This window comes from Stigmatopora argus, chromosome 15 (genome assembly GCF_051989625.1).
Source record: "Stigmatopora argus isolate UIUO_Sarg chromosome 15, RoL_Sarg_1.0, whole genome shotgun sequence".
NCBI classification, from domain to species: domain Eukaryota; kingdom Metazoa; phylum Chordata; class Actinopteri; order Syngnathiformes; family Syngnathidae; genus Stigmatopora; species Stigmatopora argus.
The window spans coordinates 13,695,267-13,712,232 of record NC_135401.1 but is presented as its reverse complement, the minus strand read 5'-3'; the positions used below and the strand labels follow the sequence as shown (position 1 = coordinate 13,712,232).

Sequence of the window (16,966 nt, the reverse complement as noted above, 5' to 3'; positions counted from 1 at the left end):
ATATATATATATATATATATATATAAACACTACTTAATTTTTCCCAAAAATGTGTGCGGCATCTGCTTGTTTGAGATCAAGTGTTACAACTGTGGCAGGTTTCTACCTTTCTGTGTGGAGTTTGCATATTTAAGCTTGTGTGGGTTTTCCATAGGTATACTCTGGTTTCCTCCCACATCACAAAAACATGCTTGGTCGATTATGTAACGATTGAACGTGTGTGCGGTTTCTTTCTTATACACCAACCAAAACCAAAAAAGCTTACAGCACCTGGTATTCCCAGGCGGTCTCCCATCCAAGTACTAACCAGGCCCGACCCTGCTTAGCTTCCGAGATCGGACGAGATCGGGCGTGTTCAGGGTAGTATGGCCGTAAGCCGAAAGGAACTCTGAAAATTACTTATTTAAAAGTCTAAAAACCTGATTTGACAGCCTGTATAATCCTGCATGCGGTCTCCCAAAGTAATCATCAAATTCGCCCTTCTTTGGCGACCAAGATAGAGCATCTGCAGTGGCTGTTTACCAACAGGGAAAGGAACTATTTAAAAAAAAAAATTCGATCGGCAGCATAAGAAAAGTGGTCAGCTCAAAGGCAGATGTTGGGGGAGGTGCTGGAAGTGCGGTTAACCCGGCCAGGCTTTAGGAAACCCCGTTTTTGGGCGAAGGCAGTCGATGAGAGGGTGTTCTCCCCATCTTTGCATAGGTTTTGCCGGCTGCCCTGGTTTCCTCACACATTCCAAAAACATGCGTGGTAGTCTAGGGTAGCCACTTCAGGATCGACCCTGCCCTTTGGTAGCTGGGATAAGCTTCAGCACCCCTACGATCCTCGTGAACAAAAGTGGTTCAGAGGAAACTGGTCGATGACTATTTTAAAATGTATTAAGTCTCACCCAGATCCAAAAATATCTCATCTCCATCTCATTTTCTGAACCGCTTTATCCTCATTAGGGTCTCGGGGGTGATGGAGCCTATCCCACCTGTCTCCGGGCCAGAGGCGGGGGACACCCTGAATCGGTGGCCAGCCGACCGCAGCGCACGAGGAGACAAACCAACATTCATGCTCACATTCATACCTAGGGGCAATTTAATGTGTCCAATCAACCTACCATGCATGTCTGTGGAATGTGGGAGGAATCTGGAGTACCCGGAGGAAACCCACACAGTCTGTCTCCTCAAATTAAGTAAAAACAACACATATTTAAACCCTTGGTATGGTAAAAAAATCAAATAAAAAAATAAAACTTCACAATTTTGACATACACAAAGAAAAAAACATGCAGTCTCTACACAGGTATAGATGTGACCTGGTTTTGAACCCAGGACCTCAGAGCTGTGAGGCCAACGTGCTAACCACTCTCGCCGGCTCATCCAAAAATATTAAATGTAAAATAAATATAGAAAATTTATGAAACGGGTTGCCTCTACATAGTTGATGGCTTAGTCAAAGGTAAGGATTCCGACAGAGGTCATATGACTCTAGAAGTAGTCGTCCTTACTCGCTGTCCTTATCGAGCGAGGAGTTGCAACACAAAATTGAATTTTGGTCAGCGGAGGAGAAAGACCAGAAGAATATGATTCTGGGGAGACTGGAGAGGCAGTATCCCCATAACACACTCCCAGTGGGTAGGGAGAAAAAGATAGAGAAAGCGCCCCACACGGAATCATTTTGGGCTTCATCAACATTAGATCTCGAGCACCTACTGAATGGTAAATATCTTATTACAAGCATAGTGATTTAAAAACTAAAAACCGAAATCTTAATAGATTTAAATTAGGATTTTTTTTCCTTGTGCACTTTTGAGAGCGACCTGCCAGCTGAGTAGTTAGCGCATCGGCCTCACAGTTCTGCAGGCCTGGGTTTAATCCCAGGTCGGTCCACCTGTGTGGAGTTTGCATGTTCTCTCTGGGCTTGTGTGGGATTTCTCTGGGTACTCTGGTTTCCTCTTACATACAGGATGAATAAAGTTATCCAATCCAATTCCAAAAACACACATGGTAGGCTGGTTGAACACTCTAACTTGCCACTAGGTATAAGTGTGAGCGTGAATGTTTGTCTGTCTCCTCAAATTAAGTAAAAATAACACACATCTAAACCCTTGGTATGGTAAAAAACGTTCTCAATTTTGACATGCACAAGAAGAAAAAAAACATACCGTGCATTCTACTTGATTATGGTAACAAAAAAACAGAAAGAATAAGTAGTATAAAAATCAAATCCTCTTTGACTAGATTGTCTGCAGTTGAAGTTCTTCTTGCAATTCTTTCTTCTACAGTTCACGATCTTAGTCTCTCACACGCAAGTATCCATCAGTACCTTCTTCTAAGCAAGGAAGAGTCCAACATGCTATAAAAGTACACATTCAAAAGCAATAAAAAGCTATTATGAGAGAATAAAATGAATGAAATATACACTTTAAAACACAAGAGAGAGTAGAATGCACGTAACAACTAAAACGTCAAAAAAAATCCCTCACTTTCAAGGGGAAAAAAGATTCTAAAGCATACTAAAAGAAACAAACAGAAACAACAAAAGTTTTCCATTTACAAAAGTACTAGGAACTCAAACAGAGATTACAAAGTCAACATCAGACTGTTCTTTTAATTGTGCGGCCAATTCTTTGTGTCGTTTTGAGGCGACAGTAGCTTCTGCATCCTAGGATGTGTTATTGAAAATAAAAGTACTACAACATTGATCAGTATAAAGCATACAACACATTCTTCAGAGTTACTCCATTTTGCAAAATTGTCAAAAACCAATGCTAATTTGTACAAATGAGTAATCAATAGTGCCTATGGTAGGATTTCACAATATATAAGATATTTACAGTTCAAGAGAAACAGTATTTTAAAGCCCAATATCAGTATTGGAAAAAAATAAACAGGGAAAAGGCAACTCCTCAGCCAAAAAAACAAACAAACAAAAAACAATACCTCCTTAATTCTTCCCAAAAATGTGTGCGTAATCTCCTTGACAGTTTTGAGATCAAGTGTTACAACTGTGGCGGGTTTCTACCTTTCTATGTGGAGTTTGCATATTTAAGCTTGTGTGGGTTTTCACTAGGTATACTCCGGTTTCCTCCCACATAACAAAAACATGCTTGGTCAATGATTTAACGAATGAATGTGTGTGCGGTGTCTTTCTTTCATATACACCAACCAAAAAGCTTACAGTAACTGATATTCCCAGGTGGTCTCCCATTCAAGTACTAACCAGGCCCGAATCTGCTTAGCTTCCAAGATTGGACGTGATCTGGCGTGTTCAGGGTAGTATGGCCATAAGCCATCAGACTCCATGAAAGATACCTATTTAAAAGACCGAGGACCTGATGCGATAGCCTGTACGTATAATCCTGGATGCGGTCTCCCAAAGTAATCATCAGATTCGCCCCCCTTTAGCGGCTAAGATAGCGCATTCACAAGGTAGAATGGGTGTATACCAACTAGTGAAAGGAACTACTTAAAAAATGTTTCAATTGGCAGCATGAGAAAAGTTCTTATCTCAGGGGCAGAGGTTGGGGAAGGTGCTGGAACCTGTTTTTGGGCAAAGCCGACCGATGAGAGGGTGTTCTTTCCATATTTACGTAGATTTTCTCCAGGTGCCCTGGTTTCCTCACACATCCCAAAAACACGCGTGGTAGACTAATTAAACACTCCAAATTGTCCCTAGGTATCAGTGTGTGCAAATCATTGTTTGTCTAGATGTGTCCTAGTACTGCCTAGCAGCCAGTTCAGGGTCGACACGGTTTCTTAGCTGACTGCCCTTTGGTAGCTGGGATAAACTCCAGCACCCCTACACCCTATTGGCATTTGTTCTTTTTCGACCTCGTTTTCTGTCCTGGAGGATTTCTTTTGAAGAGAGACGGAGACACACAGACAGACTGAGGCCCTCAGGATCAACTCTCACACCAGCGTGCTTTATTGCAAGAAATGACAACCTCCGATACCTGACTCCCATTTATAAATTATTTTCCAACAGGCAAACGTGGGCGTTATTTGAATATTAGTGTGTGGGTTTCAGTTTAAAAGGAATTTATTCAGAAACAAACAATGAATTCATTTATATTTCTTAATGGAAATGAACCACCAACTCTCCCTTTTAGCAAGGAATAGTACATTAAGTCTGGTTACGTATAACAGCACTCCTTACATCAACTAAGCCACATAACTGTGAAATGCATGCTAATCAAGAACTCCAAATTCATTCAATAATGTGCATCATGGTGCATATTAAAACCAATTGTTTGAAATTAAAAAATACCACAATCTCACAGCTTTGTTGCAAAAATTTAACATTAATTAGTCACTGCAGTTTGTCCATCATCTGCTATAAGAACTTTGCACATCACACAAAAAGTTGAAATTAAATGTCTACCGAATATACACCCCTTCAACATCGAAACGATAACAAGAAATTACAGTTGATTTCAGATATCAATTGCCAGGCCAAAACAAACAAAAACACTCTACAGTGGTACCTCGACATACGATCGTAATCCGTTCCGAGACTGAGATCGTATGACGAGATTCTCGTAACTCGAGCGGACGTTTTCCATTGAAATTAATGGAAAACAAATTAATTCGTTCCAGCCCTCTGAAAAAACACCAAAAACAGGATATTGGATTGGATTTTTTAATTTATTTCTTCTAATTCGCCACCTATTAACAAAGTAACACATAACTAGTGGTTTAATAGTAATAAAATGTGTTTAATCTTACTAAAATTGGGCAGATTTCGCCGACGGGAGACAGAGACGTTTGGGGGCGTGGGGGGGTGGGGGGGATAGGATCGTTTTTGTTCCCACGACAACGCACTCGTAAACGGAACAACATTTTTTAAATGAACTTGGATTAATATATACAGACACTCAAACATATGTTTAATGTAACTTTACACAAAACTGAATTCTAATTTTGTTGTAATCTTTCGTTACCTTCGTTTTCCGGGTTGGCGGTTTGCCACGCCTCCACCCTCACGTTCGCTATCGATGGACTGTTTGCTGTTGTATTGCCTTCAAAATATTCCCAAAATTATGCACACAAATGTCCTCAAAATAGGATAACGCACGACCACTTGCCAACGAGAAATAGTCATTAAAGAACGATCGCGGGAGCTTCTTTCCTTAGAAAGAATAACAGGAAATACAATAGTTGAGCTTACCCACGTATTGATTGTGGGTAATGAAGTTTTATTCTGAGAAAGGTTGCCATTGCCTATGGGTGTTGTGTGCACGAGTATAATTCATTACCCAGAAAGCCCTCTTTTTGCCCGCGCATGCACATTGTGCGTTTCCTGGTCGTAGGAGAAACTCGTCTGAATTAATCGTTCCGTGCTCGTAGATATTGTTATACACGAAAGATATGCAAAAAAGACAGTGCCATGGCCTCCTGGCTTGGTCGCATCACGAAATTTTGATCGCATGACGGGCGAATTATTCGATCGAAATTTCCGCCATAAGACGAGAATTTTGTATGACGAGCGGTCGTATGACGAGGTACCACTGTACTTAATTCTTCCCAAAAATGTGTGCGGCATCTGCTTGACAGTTTTGAGATCAAGTGTTACAAGTGTGACAAGTTTCAAGCTTTGTATGTGGAGTTTTCAAATCCAAGCCTGTGTGGGTTTTCTCTAGGTATACTCCGGTTTCCTCCCAAATCACAAAAACATGCTTGGTCGATTATTTAACAATTGAATGTGTGTGCGCTTTCTTTCTTTCATTTAGTACACTGACCAAAAAGCTGGACATCCTTAAGAAAGGTCGGAAAACTCCAAAGCAAGCAAGCCTGTCACAACCGGGAACGAACATTTTCAGCACTAAATTGAATAAAAACGTATGCCAGAAATAGGACAGGACAGGCTCCACTTTCAGCATTAGCTTCGATGGCGATAGCAAAGGAGGAAAGAAAGGAGGATGGATATTGTGTACAGTTAAAAAGGATTTTTGGTGAGTAAAATATGGCTATATTCCTAAATAATATTTCAATTGTATGAGGTTATTATTGATGATTTTTTACGTGTCGCAGCTGTAGCTGCAGTAGAGGTTTTATAGCCATGAAATAGTTTTTGAGGGTTGGATTGATTCCGTCAGCGATAGAAAAGAAGGAGGAAAGAAAGGAGGATGGATATTGTGTACAGGTAAAAATGATTTTTGGTGAATAAAATATGGCTATATTCCTAAATAATATTTCAATTGTATGAGGTTATTATTGATGATTTTTTACGTGTCGCAGCTGTAGCTGCAGTAGAGGTTTTATAGCCATAAAATAGTTTTTGAGGGTTGGATTGATTCCGTCAGCGATAGAAAAGAAGGAGGAAAGAAAGGAGGATGGATATTGTGTACAGTTAAAAATGATTTTTGGTGAGTAAAATATGGCTATATTCCTAAATAATATTTCAATTGTAGGAGTTTATTATTGATAATTTTTTATGTGTCGCAGCTGTAACTGCAGTAGAGGTTTTATAGCCATAAAATATTTTTTGAGGGTTGCATTGATTCCGTCAGCTGAAGGCGTCGCTAGGAAATTCACGGACCGCCACTGATATATATATATATATATATATATATATATATATATATATATATATATATATATATATATATACACACATATACATATATATCAGTGGCGGTCGGTGCATTTTCTGGTAGCGCCTTCAACGAATCAATCCAACCCTCAAAAACTATTTTATGGCTATAAAACCTCTACTGCAGCTACAGCTGCGACACACAAAAAATAATCAATAAATTAATGCACAAAAATGGGGTAAAATCCACTTCCTAGCAGCATTACATGATTAATGAGCTTTTCAGACATTAAAACCAGGCCAGGGGGTGATTTTCCCGGGAAAAGACAGCGATGAACGTCAATGGCGTACGGGCAAACATTGCCCGAAAATTGGGTAAAATCCAGCCGAAAACAACAGTTATTGATTAAATACAAATACTGGAGCTTTTTAGACATCAGAACCGGGCCTGGAGTATCATTTCCCCGGTAAAAAGACAGCGATGAACGTCAATACGTCCATACGTGAAATGACAAAAAATGCACTAAAATTAGGTAAAATCCACTTCCTAGCATCATTTATTGATTGAATACAAATACTGGAGCTTTTGAGACATTACAACCAGGCCAGGCGGGTGATTTTTCCCGGGAAAAGACAGCGATGGACGTCAATGGTGAAACGCCAAAAATTAAACTGGGGTAAAATCCACTTCCTAGCAGCATTTTGTGATTAAATACAAACACTGGAGCTTTTCAGATATCAGAACTTGGCCCACAATTGAAATATTTTTTAGGAATATAGCAATATTTTACTCACCAAAAATCCTTTTTACACAATATCCATCCTCCTTTCTTTCTTCCTTCTTTCCTATCGCCATCAAAGCTAATGATGAAAGTCGAGCCTGTCCTGTCATATTTCCGGCATAGTCCATTTTGAAAATAGCTTTAAATCAACACAACAATATACTATTTGCTTGTGGAGCTAAGTTAGCGGGCTGAAAGTGCCCCACACCATTTTACCGGCTGTAACAGGCTTGCTAGCTTCGGAGTTGACCGCCCTTTCTTAATGATGTCCATTTTTTTCTGGAAAAGTCCATCTGGAAAATAGCTTTGTGAGCAAACAGAATCCATTTGTTTTTGCTTCTGTCGGCCATAGTGGGTGGCGTTTGCGATCTCGGCTGCCTCGGGTACTGCTTTGGCCCGCCTACTAGCCAATCATAGTTTGTGAAAGCAAGGACATGTCCCAGCCAACAAAATGCTAACGCCTATGAAAAATCATTGTGGGGTTGCCAACTCGAAATCTGATTGGTTAAAAGCAACAGTCTAGTTTAATGCAGCAGAGCCCGCAAGAACTGATTGTGAAGGCTTTGAGGCAGATCTGATCTGGCAATGAATAATGGCTGAAATGTGATTGGTTAAATGCTTCAATATGAAAACACACATCTGGAAGCAGTGCAACCAGGGGGGAAAGCAATGAAAGGAAGCTAACAGACCATTTGGAATAATAAGTATTGATGGACAAAATATAATATGATTCAGATATTTCTTAGGCCAGCAGAGAAGGCCTTGAAGGCCCTGACGGCCCGCCACTGCGGGGAGAACACCCTCTCATCGATTGCCTTCGCCCAAAAACGGGGTTTTCACACTGCCAGCACCTCCTCCAACATCTACCCTTGAGCTGACCACTTTTCTTATGCTACCGGTCGATTTTTTTTTTAATAGTTCCCTTCCCTATTGGTAAACAGCCGTTTTATCTTGCGAATGCTCTAGCTTGGTCGCCAAAGAGGGCACATTTGATGATTACTTTGGGAGACCGCGTGGAAGATTATACAGGCTGTCAAATCAGGTCTTTAGACTTTTAAATAAGAATTTTTCATTAGCCCTCTCGGCTTACGGCCATACTACCCTGAACACGCCCGATCTCCTCCGATCTCGGAAGCTAAGCAGGGTCGGGCCTGGTTAGTACTTGGAAGGGAGACCGCCTGGGAATACCAGGTGCTGTAAGCTTTTTTTGTTTTTGTTTTGGTTGGTGTATAAGAAAGAAACCGCACACACGTTCAATCGTTAAATAATCGACCAAGCATGTTTTGTGATGTGGGAGGAAACCAGAGTATACCTATGGAAAACCCACACAAGCTTAAATATGCAAACTCCACACAGAAAGGTAGAAACCCGCCACAGTTGTAACACTTGATCTCAAAACTGTCAAGGAGATTCCCCACACATTTTTGGGAAGAATTAAGGAGGTATTGTTGCACTTTTCCCTGCGTATTATTTTCCAATATTGATATTGGGCTTTAAAATATTGTTTCTCTTGACCTGTAAATGTCCGATATATTGTTAAATCCCACGATAGGCACTATTGGTTCTTTATTAGCCTTGGTTTTTGACAATTTTGCAAAATGGATTAACATCGACCAGTTTCCTCTGAACCACTTATTGTTGGAATTATTGTAAATAAGTTATCCTGATTTTAGTTTAGACTGTTGAAATGTTAGTTAATAGAATTGGGGATGTCTTGACCCCCTGGGAAAAGTTTCACCTTATTCAACAAAGAGGAACTACCCAGGGGGGCCGACGCCTGTCTGTTTGTCTGTTTTGTGAGGGTTGCAAGATATCAGGAATAAGACTGTAAAGATGTTATCTTGAAGGGGCATATGGTCATGATCAAAGAACCTTTTGTAACTGGGAGAGAACTATCTCTCCCTTGATCAGCTTGAAACTTCCTGTAACTTGGACACTCCCAAAACACAATAAGAGAATAGGCGAGGGGAGATTTTCTTCAGAGTGTTTCGAAGGGCTGAGACGCGAACGGTCCTGAGAACCTCTCATTTTTTAAATAAAGTTAACTCAAATTCTCTGTGATTTCCTTCTTTTCAGGTTGGTGAAACAAATGTCTGGTGTTTGAACCTAACATTTAATTGGTCCTTCGAGCCGGATTCCAAGATACCTAAGGATCCCAGCGGGTGAGCAAGATCCAGAAAAGTCTGTGGCCACAGCATAAAGATCCTTTTCCAGGACTGTTTCTTCCTTACGGGCTGGGGTCCAAAGGTTGAAGGGATACCGAGGACGCAGAGAATCGTGAGTAAAATTTTGTTTAAAAAAGGAATGAATGAGAACGAAGTAAATTAAAAATCCGCAGGCGTAACAGACACCCTTAGTTGGAAAAGACTAATTAAACTCTGTAAAGGATAGCGGAGTCCTGATTAAAGAAATAAAAGCCCTGAGAATCCTAGGCCCTATCAGGTAAAATTCAAACAACAAACATCCGCGGCGTAACAGACCCCCTTAGTTGCAAAAGACTAATTAAACTCTGTAAAGGTTTGCGGAGCCTTGGTTGCGAATTAAAAGGAGTGAACGTGCAAAAAGTGTGTTTGGAAATACATTTTACCATTTGGTGATTTGTATCTCATATCAAACAACAGGAGACAAATGTCGACCTCTAGTGGATGTATGTAGACGCGAAACTCCGCCTGAAAAGGTTGAAGTGAGTTTACCACTAAAGGAATTTATCGACATCCTGTTGTCTAAACCCAGTGTTAGTGCACTATAGGTGCAAAGACCCACTGGGACTAAATTTTATTCAAAAATGGGTAAAGTACAAAGTAAAACAAGTAAAAAAGAGGAATTCCTCTCGGAACTTGCGTCTAAAGACTGGAAGATAGTCCATAGAGAGGATCCCGACGCGGTGGAATCCTTGCGTTATTGGGTAAAAAAAATATGGGTTCACCGGTAGACTAATAATAAAAGATATCCATGAACTACAACAAAAAATCGAAAAATCGTGTAACAAAAAACGAAGTAAAATGCAAAAACAAGGTTATGATCAAACCAAAGCGTGGTTGCGAATAGCAGGGCAAATAGAAGAGGTTGAGAAAGTAGCTAAACAAAAAAGAGAAGAGATAACTATATTAGGCCTGTTAAAAAACAGTGGTCCCTCTTCAGCTCTCCTCGTGCGAGGCTCCACACGCAAGCGGGGAGCACGACGACGAGGGGGGGGAAAGGGGGCCTGCTGGTCGTGCGGCAAAGAGGGCCACATAGCCAGGGAATGCGGGGGCAACCCTCCCCGCGCACAGCGACGACATGATAGCGCACGACTAAAACAGGAGGTAGCAAAACAAATGGTTAACAAAAGTAAGGGGATAGATAGATAAAAAAGGTGGTGAAGCCCCCCCTTCACAGATGCGGACCCCCCTCAAGCTAAGCACACTCTTTGCAAACAAAAGGAGAGGGGGGGGGCATACAGTTTACTGCTCCCTTCACACCAAAAACAAAGGGCAGGAAAGACTACCACAAGAGAGACAGAGATAGTTGATAGTGTTATGATATATATTAGTGGAAAAATTATGGGTCTTTTATTAAACACTAAAATTTATATTAGGAAATGCCTAGTGAAAGGTTATTTTCCCTAAATTGTAATTGAGGTAATAGTGAGCACAGAAAATTGCTCTTATTTTAAATAAAACTGCCTTCTTAGAGCGGATAGGAATTAAGCCAGAGCTTTAACTATTGGGTTTTAGAAATATGAGAGTGATTTGCGATTTAGACTTAAGTATTAAGAATCATCCAAATTATTAATGATATCAAACATGAAAACAATGCAGAAACGGCATTTATCCAAATTATTAGGTAAATTTAGATAAATTGTTTGTCTTTTTGTGTTTCTAATTGGCCGACCATCAAGATATAATCAATCAGATATCAAGGTGGAAAATGATTTAGAAATTTGAAATCAAATTTTGATGAAAATTATGGAAAATTGTTTAGTCAAATGAAATTTTAATGGTAAAAGCAGCAGTACTCCAAACGTGAAATTTGAAGTGGAGAAACAAATCTGCTATGCAAAATTTAGGAGCACTGAAAAGACAGTGCTTGATACCAAATTCCAAAGTACTATTGATTTATTGTGATAATGGCATCCAAATTGTGTTAACAGAATAATTGACTGAATTGACAAAAGTTTCCATATTTCGTTCCGAAAAAAAAAAAAAAAAAAATGGAAATCTAATTTAGTGGAATATACCAAACACCATTATTAACTACACGATTGGAACTGGAGGATGAGGCTAAACATATGTCTGCATAAAAGAAAAAACTTTAAAGAAACGCATTAATTTTGGGTTGGCAGAGGGAGATTGCATTTCTCAACAGGAAACATGATGAGCAACCCGGGATGAGAGTGCAAATGTTCCTGACCAAACCAGCAGACATGAAAATAGCGGATCCATTTTGTGCTCTGTAAGAAGGTTCTCTCAGTTGAAACGTGAGGAGACAGGTAAGATAAACTTTTTGACGTAATCAGATAAAATGGCAAGCACTCCAATATTGATTGGAAAGATTATTGCTTGGGGAGCAATGCTGTAAGCCATAAGGAACTTTTTATATTGGTTTTATTGTCTCCATATAAAAAAAAGCGTTTCAATTGAGACTACACCTTCTTACAGATAGTTAAAGTAAACAATTGTGACTAGATCTTCTTACATATTTTTGAAGTAAACAATTAGAGAGAAAAGAGAAACTACAATGGATAGAAATGTAACTAGAATTTAATTTTATGCCTGACTATTGAAAAATATTGATTAAGGAAGTTTTATAGGAGATGATTGGCAAACTCCGAAGACAATGGAATGTTACATTTGATAATAAGACTACTAGTTTGGGATATTTTGAATTAAAAAACACTGAGGTTAATATGCAACGCATTACACATTGTTAAATGAATTTGGGACTTGATTAGTATGCATTTTAAAAGTAATGGGTTTTAATTGCTCTAAAAGATACAATTATGCTAAAAATATTGACCCTGACAAACAAGGGGTGGTTACATTTTACTGGGTTCAATTCTATTTAGAATTATAAATGTGTGCATTTTGTTTCTGAATATTAATTGATGTGAATCTAAACTGTTACAGAGAACGGGAAAGCTGTTTTCCTGGGGAGAAAGCAGCCTGGTTTGCTTTTTGTATTTTTCCTATTCTTAGTATGATTAGTTAATTTGTGTAATTGTAGGAAAGAGGAAAAAACAAATATGGGTTTTGATCTTAACAAGGAAGCAGTGTTCAAAATAGAATATCAGCTAGCATGTTTAATTTTGACTGATAAGGTATTTAAATTTTCACAAACATAATGATGAATGTTAAGCACGTGTTAAAGATAACGACAGAACACAGCAGCATACACAACAACAAAACTGAGCCGATCTCAAGAACAGTCAGCAGACGAACTGTACAAAGCTAAAGGCCTACCGTACCTACCAAAAATGTATTCCATAATTGAGCCATAAATGTCTCAACAGGGGGGAGGTATGGTGAAGAGGTATAAATACCTATTTTAAAATTTTTGTAGGAACTGTTTAATTTGTTATTTTATTAATCTGTAAAGAACATGGGATCTCCAGAATCATCATGGAGCTCATTTTTCAAACAGCATAGTGCAAAACATGGCAAAACAACTGGTAGAACTAGCTCGAGATTAACACTTTTTTAGATAGTTATTGGAAGACCATTTCAACTTCCTTTATGGGAAGATGAAGGAGAGAAACTATCCAAAGAACATGTAAGGTGCCGTGATCTTTTGTCTATCTTGCAGGAGGTGGTGTAGCCAGGTGACTGGATCCTGATCCGAGTCATAAAAATGAAGTCCTGGTTCTCTCCACGATGGGAAGACCCATTCGTGGCCCAACTCACCAACCTCCACAGCAGCAAAGATCGCTGAAAAGTCAAAGTCGATTCAGGTCAAGGTATTCGAGACAGGTGACTCTGAGTAGGACTAAGTCGGACGGTGTCAAAACCCTTGTCCGTGAAGAAACTCATCTGACGTCTACTCACCAGCCACGAGCACCCCTCACTTAACCCTGACCTCCCATAGACTTTGCACCTCTATACAGAAGCCACAGTGAAAGCTGTTGCCATCCACATCACAGTGACTGGACTGTCAGTGACAGCCTGGGCGTATCTGAACGCCCCGCCCACAGAGACTCGAGTTGGAAAACAAGTGCAGGAAACGTCCTGCCTCATCACGGGAAAGGCAGAGCCAAGCGGTCCGCTCTTGGATGGGGACTGGGGACCCAATCTACATCAACAACATCGGAGTTTCCTGCGGTGTACCAGATGAGTATAAACTCGCTGACCAAATTGCACGACTCCAGAACAGGACGGAGGAAGGGTTTGCAGCCATCCATGAACAGTTGTCGGTGACCTCTTGATGGCTTTCCAGAACAGAATTGCTGTTGACATGATCCTGGCAGAGAAAGGTGGCGTGACCTCCATCTTTGGCGACCAATGCTGCACGTTCATCCCTAACAACACAGCAGCTGACGGGAGTTTAACCAAGGCCCTGGAGGGCCTTCGATCCCTCAACAGCAAGATGAAAGAATATTCTGGAATCGACACCTCAATGTGGGGTGAATTTGGTAGCATGTTTGGCAGATACAAACAGTTGGTTGTATCAGTTTTAATGTCAATCGCTGTTTATGCTGCCATTCTCACAACTTGTGGCTGTTGTTGCATTCCCTGTATTCGTGCGTTATGTGAAAGGTTAATAACAAATGCTATACAACCAGTCAAATCAGAAATGTATGCCTTATTGACATCTGGAGGCGAACCACGGGATGACGACGACGCCGACGCATCTGGGGATGAGGAGGAAATGCAGTTCATGGGAATGCCTGACATGTTCCCAGATGCTAAACACTATGCCTTGTTGACTTTTGAGTGTAACGTTTTTCTGTTATTTTTGTGATCCTGTGATGCGAAAATCGGATAAGAAGAGGTCATGGGTGATGATATTTTATAACAAGAATCCGGATAAACAGGAGGGTTATGTTGGAATTATTGTAAATAAGTTATCCTGATTTTAGTTTAGACTGTTGAAATGTTAGTTAATAGAATTGGGGATGTCTTGACCCCCTGGGAAAAGTTTCACCTTATTCAACAAAGAGGAACTACCCAGGGGGGCCGACGCCTGTCTGTTTGTCTGTTTTGTGAGGGTTGCAAGATATCAGGAATAAGACTGTAAAGATGTTATCTTGAAGGGGCATATGGTCATGATCAAAGAACCTTTTGTAACTGGGAGAGAACTATCTCTCCCTTGATCAGCTTGAAACTTCCTGTAACTTGGACACTCCCAAAACACAATAAGAGAATAGGCGAGGGGAGATTTTCTTCAGAGTGTTTCGAAGGGCTGAGACGCGAACGGTCCTGAGAACCTCTCATTTTTTAAATAAAGTTAACTCAAATTCTCTGTGATTTCCTTCTTTTCAGGTTGGTGAAACAAATGTCTGGTGTTTGAACCTAACACTTATGTTCACGAGGATCTTAGGGGTGCTGAAGCTGATCCCAGCTACCAAAGGGCAGGGTCGATCCTGAAGTGGCTACCCTAGACTACCACGCATGTTTTTGGAATGTGTGAGGAAACCAGGGCAGCCGGGAAAACCTAGGCAAAGATAGGGAGAACACCCTCTCATCAATTGCCTTCGCCCAAAAACGGGGTTTCCACACTGCCAGCACCTCCTCCAACATCTACCCTTGAGCTGATCACTTTTCTTATGCTGCTGGTCGAATTTTTATTTATTTAAATAATGATAGGTTTATTAATAGGTATACTTTAATATAATATAAATCAATACAAGGAAGGCATCGGGCACATCTCCGGCGTTAACTTGCAAGTGAGAATCAGTCCTGGCTCGTCCTCGCCACCGTGACATTCTAAAGGACCGAATTCATCTCCTGCCAATTTAAGACATCGAATCAAAACAATTACAAGGTTATCTATTCAATCCAATTGCATAAGCTAACCGAATAACACAATTAAGGTAAAAAAACAACTGCCACAACAATTGCATATCAGGTCGGAAACCAAAACCAACTGCGTAAGAATTTGCACGAGTAAGCATAATAATTTCTATACAAGGTGAACCGAGCGACAGTATTTTGAAACAATATGCGAGTATTTTCGGAAGTTGATTCGATTATCGCCATCTGCCGGAATCCAAGTCAAAGCAATTTAAGAGTCCTTCACAGATCTTCATTGCGAACTCAGATCAACAGTCCTCGGCCCGAAACTCGGTGATCTGTCAGGTGAATAGTCGAAAAAACAATGAAATGTCCTCGGAGCCAGCTGCCATGGAGAGTGACCTCGAGCTTGCTCGGTCCCCAATTGAAATAAAGCTCATATACATATAATGATTAATATTCACATATATAATAATATCCCAGAATAACCCCAACAAAGAGTTCCTTTATCTTGCCAATGCTCTATCTTGGTCGCCAAAGAGGGGTGAATTTGATGATTACTTTGGGAGACCGCATGCAGGATTATATACTACAGGCTGTCGAATCAGGTCTTTAGACTTTTAAATAAGTAATTTTCAGAAGTTCTTTTGGCTTACGGCCATACTACCCTGAACACGCCCGATCTCGTCCGATCTCGGAAGCTAAGCAGGATCGGGCCTGGTTAGTACTTGGATGGGAGACCGCCTGGGAATACCAGGTGCTGTAAGCTTTTTGTTTTGGTTAGTGTATAAGAAAGAAACCGCACACACGTTCAATCGTTATATAATCGACCAAGCATGTTTTTGTGATATGGGAAGAAACCGGAATATACCTAGAGAAAACCAACACAGGCTTGAATATGTAAACTCCACATCGGAATGTCGGAACACGCCACACTTGTAACACTTGATCTCAAAACTGTCAAGCAGATGCCACACACATTTTTGGGAAGAATTAAGTGAATTAAATGTCTTTATTTTGTTTTTGTTTTGGCCTGGCAATTTCTATCTGAAATTAACTGTAATTTTTTGTAATCTTTTTGATTTTGAAGTGGATATTCGGTAGACATTTAATTACAACTTTATTTATGTCTGACCATTAGAAAAATATTGTTGTGCAAAATTCTTATGGCAAATGATGGCCAAAATGCTGTGACAATTTAATGTTAAAACTTTGCAACAAAACTGTGATATTGGGGTATTTTTAATTTCAAACAACTGGATTTAATATGCAACACAATGCACATTAATGAATGAATTTGGAGTTTTGATTAGCATGCATTTTATAGTTATGTGGTTTTATTGATGTTAGGAGTGCAGTTATATGTAGCCAGACTTTATATACTAATCCTTGATAAAAGGGAGAGTTGGTGGTTCATTTCCATTAAGAAATATAAATTAATTCATAATTTGTTCTGTGGGCGGCCCAGCAGCTCAGTGGTTAGCACGTCGGCCTCAGGTGGGGGGCCTGGGTTTAAATCCAAGTCGGTCCACCGGTGGGAAGTTTGCATGTTCTCACTGGGCCTGCGTGGGTTTCTCCAGGTACATCGGTTTTCTCCCACATTCCAAAAAACATGCATGGTAGGCTGATTGGACACTCTAAATTGCCCCTAGATGTGAGTGTGAGCGTGAATGGTTGTTTCTCTCCTTGTGCTCTGCGATTGGCTGGGCACCAATACCAGGGTGTCCCCTGCCC

General features: G+C 40.2%; 3 non-coding genes and 1 pseudogene across 3 annotated transcripts; 2 read left to right on the top strand and 2 right to left on the bottom strand.

Annotated features, from left to right (window-relative positions):
• Positions 1-258: 258 nt before the first annotated feature.
• LOC144090392 (5S ribosomal RNA) lies at positions 259-377 on the bottom strand. The gene has a single exon (XR_013305363.1). It is a non-coding gene; the product is annotated as a 5S ribosomal RNA (ribosomal RNA).
• A 2,784-nt stretch (positions 378-3,161) lies between these two features.
• On the bottom strand, positions 3,162-3,280 carry LOC144090420 (5S ribosomal RNA; annotated as a pseudogene).
• Positions 3,281-8,388: 5,108 nt separating this feature from the next.
• Positions 8,389-8,507, top strand: LOC144090417 (5S ribosomal RNA). Its single transcript, XR_013305388.1, has one exon. It is a non-coding gene; the product is annotated as a 5S ribosomal RNA (ribosomal RNA).
• A 7,375-nt stretch (positions 8,508-15,882) lies between these two features.
• On the top strand, positions 15,883-16,001 carry LOC144090416 (5S ribosomal RNA). Its single transcript, XR_013305387.1, has one exon. It is a non-coding gene; the product is annotated as a 5S ribosomal RNA (ribosomal RNA).
• Positions 16,002-16,966: the final 965 nt, after the last annotated feature.